Raw genomic sequence first — 12,409 nt, 5'->3', positions numbered from 1 at the left:
ACCTCAGTAGAGGATTTTGAGAAGGCAGCCAGTGAGAGTTTGGACAGATTCTCTGATAGAGGATACAAACGGAATCTTCTATTTGATGCATTGAACAGGGTGAGGAAATTGGATCGAAGTTTGCTCTTTCAGAAGAAGTTACGTCCACAAACTGATGGGAAATTTCGTATGATTACCACCTACTCAGCCAATTCCTTTAGGTTAAGATCTATTATGACAAAACACTGGCATATCGTAAAAACTGACCACATTGTTGGTCCGGATATTCCGGCTGTTCCCTTGATCATTTTTTAAAAAGCGAGATCTTTACGAGACTGTGTGGTTCAAAGCCATTTGAAATCCCAACAAAAGATCCAAGGGACGTTGAAAGATGCCAAGGGCTTTTTCCCTTGCGGAAAATGTAAAGCCTGCGCATCGAGTAAACGAACGTTAACATTGCATGTGAGGGGCTGTAAGGGAGGAAAAAGAATAAACAAATTCATGTCTTGCCATACAAACCATGCAGTTTACTGCTTGATGTGTCCATGCCAACTAAAATATATTGGCAGTACCATCAATCCAGTGAAATTGAGAGTGCTAGAACACATGCAGGCGATAGCTAATAAAGATTTTTCATATCCTGTCGCCCAACATTTCGCAATAAAGCACAACAGCAATAGGGACCTTCTGAGATTCTTCTGCCTGGATTGTGTTCCCGAAAGGCCACAGGGTGGCAATAGGTTACAGATACTCAGGAGATTAGAGTCTCGATATGTAATCGATTTAGAGACCAAGGCACCGGGGGGTCTAAATATGGGAGAAGAAATGTCATCTCATTTAGGATGAATTTGGAACGTCAGTTACTGGAATGTCAATTCTGAAATATGATGATATATGTGTGATAATCATAGTGCAACAGTGATTTATATATTTCTTGAACTCTGAATTGCTGAAGGGATTGTTTAATTTATGATGTATTGGTTATGAGGGCTAATTAGTTTTTTTAAAGGTAATCATATTTAGTGGCTATATAGTGTTGAGAAAATGCAAGAATATGGGTAAATCTGGGAGCATCTCACTAACTTGGATTTTTGGGCGGCCTAAAAAGGCTGCAATTGCCGATCCACGGCAAGATATTAATCATATATGGTTGTTATATTTGACACTTATTATGTGGGAAGCGATGTTCTACATTCTTTCGACATCGTAATTCAGGAATGAGAGACATCCCGTTTACCCATGCATAAGAGAAACTGTATATGTCACAAATTTGAGATTCATGTTTATTTTGCCGATATACGGCAGGAATATGCTGTTGTTGTTTTTCACAACAATAACATGCACATTCAAAGATGGCGCTTAACATGAAATGTTTGAAGCAGTCCTATGTCTGTTACTACCACCCACAACGGATGTACATAATGACGCAGCGCAGCACGTTCGTTTGTAACACTGACGAAGGGAGTTTCACCCGAAACGCGTTTGTTTTGGTAATAAAACCATTTTTGCTGACTATTGGAACTCCGAGAGTGCTGTACTTCTTCTAACCCGGCTGGGTATCATTTGAAGAGATTGAAGCAAATATATATATATATATATATATATATATATATATATATATATATATATATCTCTGCTCCACACTCCGTAACCAGGGACAATGTCCAAACGGAAAAAAAAGCACTCTCGGGGGCCAGTTTGGGTTCGTTTATTTCAACACCAAACAAACACTCCAAAAACAGACGCGTTTCGGTAGTAAACCTTCATCCATGTTTACCGAAGCGCTATCATGGTCATGGCTATGAACACAAGGGTAATAGCAAACAAAAAAGGAATTGATCAATTCGGCGAAACCCAGGCTTTCAATGAGCGCCATCTTAGAGTGTCTAATTCAACCTCTAAAACACTGTCTATATCCAATCACGCCCATGGATGGGCATATCTATATACAAATCATGCATATATACAAAAAAAGGAACATTTATATCAATAATAACCATCATGCCCTGGATGGGCATACGCTCATCTCCTATTGTTTCCCCTGCGACACACAATAACCACGAAAATAACAAGCTGAAAGAGAGAAAAAGAAAAGAAAAGAAAAAGAAAGAGAAGGGAGTAAGGAGAAAGGATCAAGAGGTTAGAGGAGAGCAAGAGACATTCTATATACAAATTCCTTAATAGATTAAGACATATATTACAATATATACAATATACACAGTGGCTTATGGTCAAAAGGTGTCATCCCCTCGTTGTTATCACAGCAGACCATAAGATCCCAACAAACTCTAGTAGCTAGCTGAGCCAACCCTCTACGAAAGTCCATACTTATTCCCCCAAATGTATTGCAAGTTCTTCACTGCTATTCAACCCCAGAGGATATTTTGTGTGCATATCAATGATGTATCTCGACTCGAGTAGACGGAGTCTCAGCAATCGATCTCCCCCTCTGGGGTTACTGGGAACATGATCCAGGCCAAAATAACTCAATTGATCCCTGGTGCGTTGATGGACTTTGTCAAAATGACACGCAACAGGGTATGCCTCATCACCCTTGGCAATGGCCCGCATGTGTTCCAGTATTCTCATTTTCATGGGGTTGATTGTGCTTCCCACGTAACGCAGCCCACATGGGCAGGTTAAGCAGTAAACACTGTAGGGCGTTGTACACGTTAGAACACTTCTGATCTTCCTACGGACACCTGCAATCGGAATTTCATAGCTTAAGACTCTTTTGCTGATCTTGCAAGCTTTGCATTTTCCACAAGGGAAAAAGCCCTGCATGGGTCCGAAGGCTGATTTCAATTTAGTGGCAAAATGACTCTGTACCAGATCATTTTTTAAAGATCTCGCCTTTCTAAAAGTGATTAAAGGATGGGATGGCAGATCTGTGTTCAGAGCCTCATCAGTCTGCAATATATGCCAGCTCCTCCTCAGAATCTTTTTTAGGTGCATGGCACTTTTAGAATAAGTTGTTATGAGGCGAAATTTGCCTACATGCTCAGAACCTTGCTGTTCTCTAACTTTGGTTTTAAGGAGATTTATCCTCTTAAGTTTGTTGGCTCTTTCAAATGCATTACTTAGGATTTCCTCACTGTAACCCCCGTTTTTGAAACGTTGCATACTGTTTTTGGCAGCAGCCTGAAATTCTCTCTCATCTGAGCAATTTCGTTTAATTCTAAGAAGTTCCCCATAGGGGATACTTCTAATGAGATTCGGAGGGTGACTACTGGTGGCTTCTAACACTGAATTGCCTGCCGTGGGCTTGTGATACAGCCGAGCATTCAGTTCTCCAGCATCTACATAGATGTTGATATCTAGGTAATTCACAGATGTAGTGTTCACTTCACCCGAGAATTCCAGGTTAATTACATTCCTATTGAGGACATTGATGTATTCCTTGGCTCTCTCAGGGGGTCCGTTCCATATGATCAGTAGATCGTCTATGAAACGATACCAGCCTACAATGCGATCTGTCCATTCTTTATTGGGTGCCCCCCAGGCCACCTGCTCCTCCCACCAGCCAACGAATAAATTTGCATAGCTGGGGGCGAAGCAGGTGCCCATAGCTTTCCCAGCCAGTTGTCTATACAGCTGTTTCTCAAAAAGAAAAATGTTATTGGACAAACAGAATTCTACACATTCCAATACCATAGCACTGTGTTGTGTATATTTCAATGGCCTTTTTTCAAGGGAATACCTCATGGCTAAGAGGCCATCCCTGTGTTCAATTGATGTGTACAGGCTGGTTATATCCCGAACCAGCATGCAATATCCCTCCTCCCATTTCAATGCAGACAATTTGTCTAATAGGTCCATAGTGTCCCGAATGTAGGAATTTAAAGTTTTCACATGTTGTATCAGAAAGAAGTCAATATAAAAGGACAAATTTTCAGTCAGACTTCCTTGTGAAGCTACAATCGGTCGACCCGGGGGCATGCTCTTATTCTTGTGGACCTTGGGTAGGTGATAAAATGTAGGGATAATAGGGTTCAAACGTCTCAAAAATAGGAACTCATCCATATCCAGTTGCCCTTTATTATGCCACTTCGATGTTAGTTCCTGGTAATCTAGCACGCTCTGTTGATATTCCTTAGCTGTAATCGGGGAATATGTTTCCTTGTTGTTGAGTTGACGGAGAGCTTCCCCCTCATAGTTAGACTTGGTCTAGATGACAATATTGCCGCCTTTGTCTGATGGTTTGTAGACAACACTTTTATCATCACATAATTTCAGCAACGCTTGTTTTTGTGTCTCAGAGAAATTATTGTTCGATGAGTTAGAATATTTCTGTTTGCGTCTAAATTTAGTTAAGTCTTTCACCACTGCATCAGCAAATACATCAATGGCATCCACAGCCATCTGCGGGTGAAACTTGGAGGCAGGTTTGAAAGGTGTCGACCCTCCAACTTGTTCTATTCCAGATACAGTGAGTTGTTGTGTCCTACTTAATGTGGTCACACATTCCTCCGTTCTCAGCTCCTCGAGGGTCATAATTGCTCCGAGATCTTTCACAGCCAATTTATCCGTTTCAGTTACCGTGTTACCTTTCTTCATTGGTCTACCAGTTTGAGGTTTCGTCTTGAAAAACTTATGCAGTTTCAATTTCCGGGTGAATTTATACAAGTCAATACGCGTTTGCGTAAATTCCATGGTTTTTTGGGGGCAGAATGTCAATCCCTACCTTAGTACCGACTCCTCAGTACTAGTAAGTTGTTTCTCTGTCAAATTAATGATTGTGAGATTGTTTTCCATTATTGCCGTTTCTGATTGTAGATTTTCTTGCTCCTTGTTGCAGGTGGTGAGAAGTTGCCTCTTCCGGCCCCCCTGCCCCCTCCTATGCACACGAAACATCCTCTGGGGTTGAATAGCAGTGAAGAACTTGCAATACATTTGGGGGAATAAGTATGGACTTTCGTAGAGGGTTGGCTCAGCTAGCTACTAGAGTTTGTTGGGATCTTATGGTCTGCTGTGATAACAACGAGGGGATGACACCTTTTGACCATAAGCCACTGTGTATTTTGTATATATTGTAATATATGTCTTGATCTATTACGGAATTTGTATATAGAATGTCTCTTGCTCTCCTCTAACCTCTTGATCCTTTCTCCTTACTTCCTTCTCTTTCTTTTTCTTTTCTTTTCTTTTTCTCTCTTTCAGCTTGTTATTTTCGTAGTTATTGTGTGTCGCAGGGGAAACAATAGGAAATGAGCGTATGCCCATCCAGGGCATGATGGTTATTATTGATATAAATGTTCCTTTTTTTGTATATATGCATGATTTGTATACAGATATGCCCATCCATGGGCGTGATTGGATATAGACAGTGTTTTAGAGGTTGAATTAGACACTCTAAGATGGCGCTCATTGAAAGCCTGGGTCTTGCCGAATTGATCAAGTCCTTTTTTGTTTTCTATTACCCTTGTGTTCATAACCATGACCATGATAGCGCTTCGGTAAACATGGATGAAGGTTTACTACCGAAACGCGTCTGTTTTTGGAGTGTTTGTTTGGTGCTGAAATAAACGAACCCAAACTGGCCCCCGAGATTGCTTTTTTTTCCGTTTGGACATTGTCCCTGGTTACGGAGTGTGGAGCAGAGATTTGACGAGTGGGTGCACCCCCACTTTGAGAAGCACCCGCCTGTGAGTGCATCGTCCTGGTGTTGACAGGAGCGACGATATATATATCAACTCGTATTCTCCCAAATATCTCTCGCACTCCAGCCGGTAATGCTCCGAGGAACGGGAAACGGACACCAGATGATGTGGTTATAGCAGGTCTTGATTTTATTCTGCCATGATCAGACGCGTTTTGAATACCGAGGTATCCTTGATCACTGGCGGAAACGCAGTCCGCTTACTATTTTCATGCCGTGTTTTTTACCGTGAAGCTTACATCCCAATCACGTAATACATGAACATGGAAGAAACACTAGTGGCTTAACCTTGTATCGTTACTATTGTAAACAATGATGGCGTTATGTTGAAATTAAGCATACATTGCGAAACATATTATTTGAGCACCACATTTGTTGATAACCATATTTATGCTTGAATGCGAGACATGGTACTGAATGTGAGTCATTGAATTTATACATGACTAGAATAGAAGCATTTTAACTAATTAAACAATGTAATCAGTAAACCAATACATATATAAATATTAGAATAAATTACAATTCTATACACAATAATATTAATATAAAAATTATTATTGATCAATTCGCGTCTGTACCAATGATAACACTATATATCGGAATACATTTCTATGTCTCATAAATCCCATATAATTGTAAGTGGGATTGGATATCAGTATGAATGTGCAAAAGTAGCAACGTGCAAAGGTTAATGCTGGTCAAAAAGTTGTGTATGGTATTAGCCCTAAAAGTGCTGTTGTAAAGTGCAGAGAAATAGTGCAAATGTGCAAATGGTGCATATGTGTTTGAAGGGGATCGTATTTAAAAAATATGCATATTAAAAAAGTCAATATGTATATTAAAATTCTATACTAAAAAAAAAGGCTCATGGGAAATCAGGGAAATTAGATTACAGTAAATGAATGAATAAAGTGTTTACAGTACTCATTATATAATGCACTTTAATAGTCATGTAAAACATGATCTTAAAGAAAGGTGTGAAGGTCTTCTGTATTATCAAGCCCTTTGGGGTGCTTGCTGTCCAATTCAAGAATGAACTTGGACTCTAGTTTCCTTAAAGCCTTTTCTCTGTTGCTCTGGGCCGGTCACCCCACGCACCGCGCACACTCCCCGAGAGTGAGCACAGGCTGCCCCCCGTTCCCGCAGAGTGCCGCCGCTGCCCGCAGCTGTGCTCCTGGCCCTCGACTGCTACTGCTGCTTACCCTGTCTGCGCAGCGTTGTTCTATCCCTGTTCTATCCCTCTGTAAATTCTGGTACTTGTTTAATTTTTGTGTAATTCTCCCCCTGTTTGCCGCCTGTTGTATTTTTTTGCTCCTTGTTTCTATTTAGTGTATATCTCCCTCTGTTGGCCCCTTGTTGTTCCCTGCCGCGGTTCCCGCCACCTCCCCGCTCCCCGCCGCTGCCCCCCTGCGGCCCCGCCTCCTTCCCTCGGTCGCCCTTCCCATTCGCCGCCCCGCTCCCGCCTCCCAGCTGCTCCTCCCTCCCACTGGGCCATATAGGGCAGAGTGCACGCGGTGGTGAGCCGTGACCTCTGACCCTCTGGGCCGGTCACCCCACGCACCGCGCACACTCCCCGAGAGTGAGCCCAGGCTGCCCCCGTTCCCGCAGAGTGCCGCCGCTGCCCGCAGCTGTGCTCCTGGCCCTCGACTGCTACTGCTGCTTGCCCTGTTTGCGCAGCGTTGTTCTATCCCTGTTCTATCCCTCTGTAAATTCTGGTACTTGTTAAATTTTTGTGTAATTCTCCCCGTTTGCCCCCTGTTGTATTTTTTTGCTCCTTGTTTCTATTTATTGTATATCTCCCTCTGTTGGCCCCTTGTTGTGCCCTGCCGCATTTTCCGCCACCTCCCCGCTCCCCGCCGCTGCCCCCTTGCGGCCTTGCCTCCTTCCCTCGGTCGCCCTTCCCATTCGCCGCCCTGCTCCCGCCTCCCAGCTGCTCCTCCCTCCCACTGGGCCATATAGGGCAGAGTGCACGCGGTGGTGAGCCGTGACCTCTGACCCTCTGGGCTGGTCACCCCACGCACCGCGCACACTCCCCGAGAGTGAGCCCAGGCTGCCCCCCGTTCCCGCAGAGTGCCGCCGCTGCCCGCAGCTGTGCTCCTGGCCCTCGACTGCTACTGCTGCTTGCCCTGTTTGCGCAGCGTTGTTCTATCCCTGTTCTATCCCTCTGTAAATTCTGGTACTTGTTTAATTTTTGTGTAATTCTCCCCCTGTTTGCCCCCTGTTGTATTTTTTTGCTCCTTGTTTCTATTTAGTGTATATCTCCCTCTGTTGGCCCCTTGTTGTGCCCTGCCGCATATCCCGCCACCTCCCTGCTCCCCCCCGCTGCCCCCCTGCGGCCCCGCCTCCTTCCCTCGGTCGCCCTTCCCATTCGCCGCCCTGCTCCCGCCTCCCAGCTGCTCCTCCCTCCCACTGGGCCATATAGGGCAGAGTGCACGCGGTGGTGAGCCGTGACCTCTGACCCTCTGGGCCGGTCACCCCACGCACCGCGCACACTCCCCGAGAGTGAGCCCAGGCTGCCCCCCGTTCCCGCAGAGTGCCGCCGCTGCCCGCAGCTGTGCTCCTGGCCCTCGACTGCTACTGCTGCTTGCCCTGTTTGCGCAGCGTTGTTCTATCTCTGTTCTATCCCTCTGTAAATTCTGGTACTTGTTTAATTTTTGTGTATTCTCCCCCTGTTTGCCCCCTGTTGTATTTTTTTGCTCCTTGTTTCTATTTAGTGTATATCTCCCTCTGTTGGCCACTTGTTGTGCCCTGCCGCGTTTCCCGCCACCTCCCCGCCGCTGCCCCCCTGCGACCCCGCCTCCTTCCCTCGGTCGCCCTTCCCATTCGCCGCCCCGCTCCCGCCTCCCAGCTGCTCCTCCCTCCCACTGGGCCATATAGGGCAGAGTGCACGCGGTGGTGAGCCGTGACCTCTGACCCTCTGGGCCGGTCACCCCACGCACCGCGCACACTCCCCGAGAGTGAGCCCAGGCTGCCCCCGTTCCCGCAGAGTGCCGCCGCTGCCCGCAGCTGTGCTCCTGGCCGTCGACTGCTACTGCTGCTTGCCCTGTTTGCGCAGCGTTGTTCTATCCCTGTTCTATCCCTCTGTAAATTCTGGTACTTGTTTAATTTTTGTGTAATTCTCCCCCCGTTTGCCTCCTGTTGTATTTTTTTGCTCCTTGTTTCTATTTAGTGTATATCTCCCTCTATTAGCCCCTTGTTGTGCCCTGCCGCGTTTTTCGCCACCTCCCCGCTCCCCGCCGCTGCCCCCCTGCGGCCTTGCCTCCTTCCCTCGGTCGCCCTTCCCATTCGCCACCCTGCTCCCGCCTCCCAGCTGCTCCTCCCTCCCACTGGGCCATATAGGGCAGAGTGCATGCGGTGGTGAGCCGTGACCTCTGACCCTCTGGGCCGGTCACCCCACGCACCGCGCACACTCCCCGAGAGTGAGCCCAGGCTGCCCCCCCGTTCCCGCAGAGTGCCGCCGCTGCCCGCAGCTGTGCTCCTGGCCCTCGACTGCTACTGCTGCTTGCCCTGTTTGCGCAGCGTTGTTCTATCCCTGTTCTATCCCTCTTTAAATTCTGGTACTTGTTTAATTTTTGTGTATTCTCCCCCTGTTTGCCCCCTGTTGTATTTTTTTGCTCCTTGTTTCTATTTAGTGTATATCTCCCTCTGTTGGCCCCTTGTTGTGCCCTGCCGCGTTTCCCGCCACCTCCCTGCTCTCGCCGCTGCCCCCCTTCGGCCCCGCCTCCTTCCCTTGGTCGCCCTTCCCATTCGCCGCCCCGCTCCCGCCTCCCAGCTGCTCCTCCCTCGCTCCGCCCCCACCACTCTCCAAATATGGCAGAGTGACGCGCAGCGGGCGCGCCGATTGTGCGCCGAAGGCGCGCCAAAGGTAAGCCCGTCTGCGCCCGTCCACGCCTGGCCCGCGCCCAGCGCCAGGACCCCTGGCCCCCACCGACGCAGGACGACCCGCCAAACCTACGACGACGCTGCCCTCAACGCACTCAACACCGGCCGGAACCCCACCTGCTGCCGGGCCGCCCTGAAACGCTTCCACGGACCCTTCACCTGCACAACCTGCAAGTTCACCTGCCTCCCAACATGCACCGCGCCCGCCAAGCCGAACACCAGCAGCGACCTCAAGTGCATCCTGCTCAACACCCGCTCCGTCCACAGACACGCCGTCGAACTCTGGAACCTGCTCGACACAACATCACCAGACGTCGCGTTCCTCACCGAAACATGGATGAACGCCTCCTCAGCCCCCGACATTGCCATCGCCATCCCGGACGGATACAAGATCATCAGAAGGGACCGCGTCAACCAGACCGGAGGAGGAATCGCCATCATCCACAAGAACACCATCCGCATCACGACCGACGCCGACGACACCTTCGCCACCGCCGAGCACCTCCACTTCCAGATTCACACCGACCCAAAGACGACCCTCAGAGGCACCCTCATCTACAGACCCCCGGGACCACGCACACAATTCAGCGAAGACATCACGGACTTCATCAGTCCACACGCCCTCCCCTCCGCCGACTACATCCTCCTAGGGGACCTCAACTTCCACCTGGAGAACAACAAGGACCGCAACACCGTCACACTGCTGGACAACCTCGCCAACCTTGGACTCAAGCAACTGGTCAACACCCCCACCCACTACGCCGGCCACACGTTGGGTCCCGTCTTTTCATCCAGCAAGCACATCGCCTTCAGCCACTCCACCGGACTCCACTGGACAGACCACAGCTGTGTCCACTTCAGCTTCAGAAAAACCACTACCCACCACCACCTGCAGCAGGTTCCTCACAGAAGCTGGAGCAAGATCACCGCCGACCAACTCACCACCTCCCTCAGCCAGAACCCACCTGCCAGCACGCCGGACCCCAACGAAGCAGCCCGCAACTTCACGCAGTGGCTGACCGCCTGCGGCAATGACCTCGCACCACTGAAGAACCCTCCCAGCAAACCCAGAAGCAAGAAGGCCCCCTGGTTCACCGACGAACTCAAGGACTCCAAGAAGACCTGCCGCACCCTCGAGAAAGCCTGGCTCCTCGACCAGACCACTGACAACATGACAGCCCTCAAACACGCCACCCGCAAGCACCACCAGCTTATCCGCGCCACCAAGAAGAAATCACTGAAGGATCGACTGGACAACAACGCCCGCGACAGCAAGGAACTCTTCAGCATCGTCAAGGAGTTCTCCAACCCCAGCACCGGCAACAACGACATCACCCCATCGCAAGATCTCTGCGACTCCCTCGCCTCGTTCTTCCACCGCAAGATTGCCGACATCCACAACAGCTTCGACGCACCATCCTCGCACCCAACCGCCGAACCAACGCACCCCACCGCCACCCTCCGCACCTGGACCGCAGTGACCTCCGAGGACACAGGCTGCACGATGAACACCATCCACTCCGGATCTCCGACTGCCGCCTGCCCCCACCACGTCTTCAACAAGGCCGCCTCCACCATCGCACCCCAACTCCGAGACGTCATCAACACCTCCTTCGACACCGCCACCTTCCCGGAGAGCTAGAAGCATGCCGAGCTCAGCGCCCTACTGAAGAAACCAACAGCGGACCCCACAGACCTCAAGAACTTCCGCCCCATCTCACTCCTCCCTTTTCCGGCCAAAGTCATCGAGAAGATTGCCAACAGACAACTTGCCGCCTTCCTCGAGACGAATGGATCCCTCGACCCCTCGCAGTCCGGTTTCAGAGCCAACCACAGCACCGAGACCGCCCTCATCGCAGCCACTGACGACATCCGAGCCCTTCTCGACAACGGGGAAACAGCGGCCCTCATCCTCCTGGACCTCTCCGCCGCGTTCGACACTGTCTGCCACCGCACCCTAGTCCAACGTCTCAGCAACACCGGCATCCAAGAGAAGGCATTGAAGTGGATCATTTCGTTCCTCGCGGGAAGAACACAGAGAGTCCGCCTCCCCCCGTTTCGTTCCAAGGCCACCGAAGTCATCTGCGGCGTCCCGCAAGGATCATCACTCAGCCCCACCCTCTTTAACGTCTACATGAGACCTCTCGCAGCCATCGCACGCCAACACAACCTCAACATCATCTCCTACGCCGACGACACCCAGCTGATCCTCTCCCTCACCAGAGACCCCGACACCGCCAGAACCAGCCTCCACGAAGGGATGAAAGACATCGCCGAGTGGATGAAGAATAGCCGCCTGAAACTGAACTCAGACAAGACGGAAGTCCTCATCCTAGGACCATCACCCTCCGCCTGGGACGACTCCTGGTGGCCCCCAGCCCTGGGCACCGCCCCCAAGCCAACAGACCACGCACGCAACTTGGGCTTCATCCTGGACTCCTCCCTCTCGATGACCAGACAAGTCAACGCCATCTCCTCTTCATGCTTTCACACCCTCCGCATGCTCCGCAAGATCTTCCGATGGATCCCGACCGAAACTAGGAAGACGGTCACCCAGGCACTCGTCACCAGCCGTCTGGACTACGGAAACACCCTCCACGCCGGAACCACTGCAACGCTACAGAAAAGACTCCAACGCATCCAGAACGCCTCCGCTCGACTCATCCTGGACATCCCTCGACGCAGCCACATCTCCGGCCACCTGAGGAACCTGCACTGGCTCCCCGTCAACAAGAGGATCACGTTCAGGCTCCTCACCCACGCACACAAGTCTCTCCACAACCTGGGCCCCAAGTACCTCAGCGACCGCCTGACCTTCCACACGCCCACCCGCCAGCTACGGTCCACCAGCCTCGCCCTCGCCGCCGTACCACGCATCCGAAGAGCCAC

The sequence above is a fragment of the Lissotriton helveticus genome, chromosome 3_1, assembly GCF_964261635.1.
Source record: "Lissotriton helveticus chromosome 3_1, aLisHel1.1, whole genome shotgun sequence".
NCBI lineage: Eukaryota > Metazoa > Chordata > Amphibia > Caudata > Salamandridae > Lissotriton > Lissotriton helveticus.
This window is presented reverse-complemented; position numbering follows the sequence as displayed.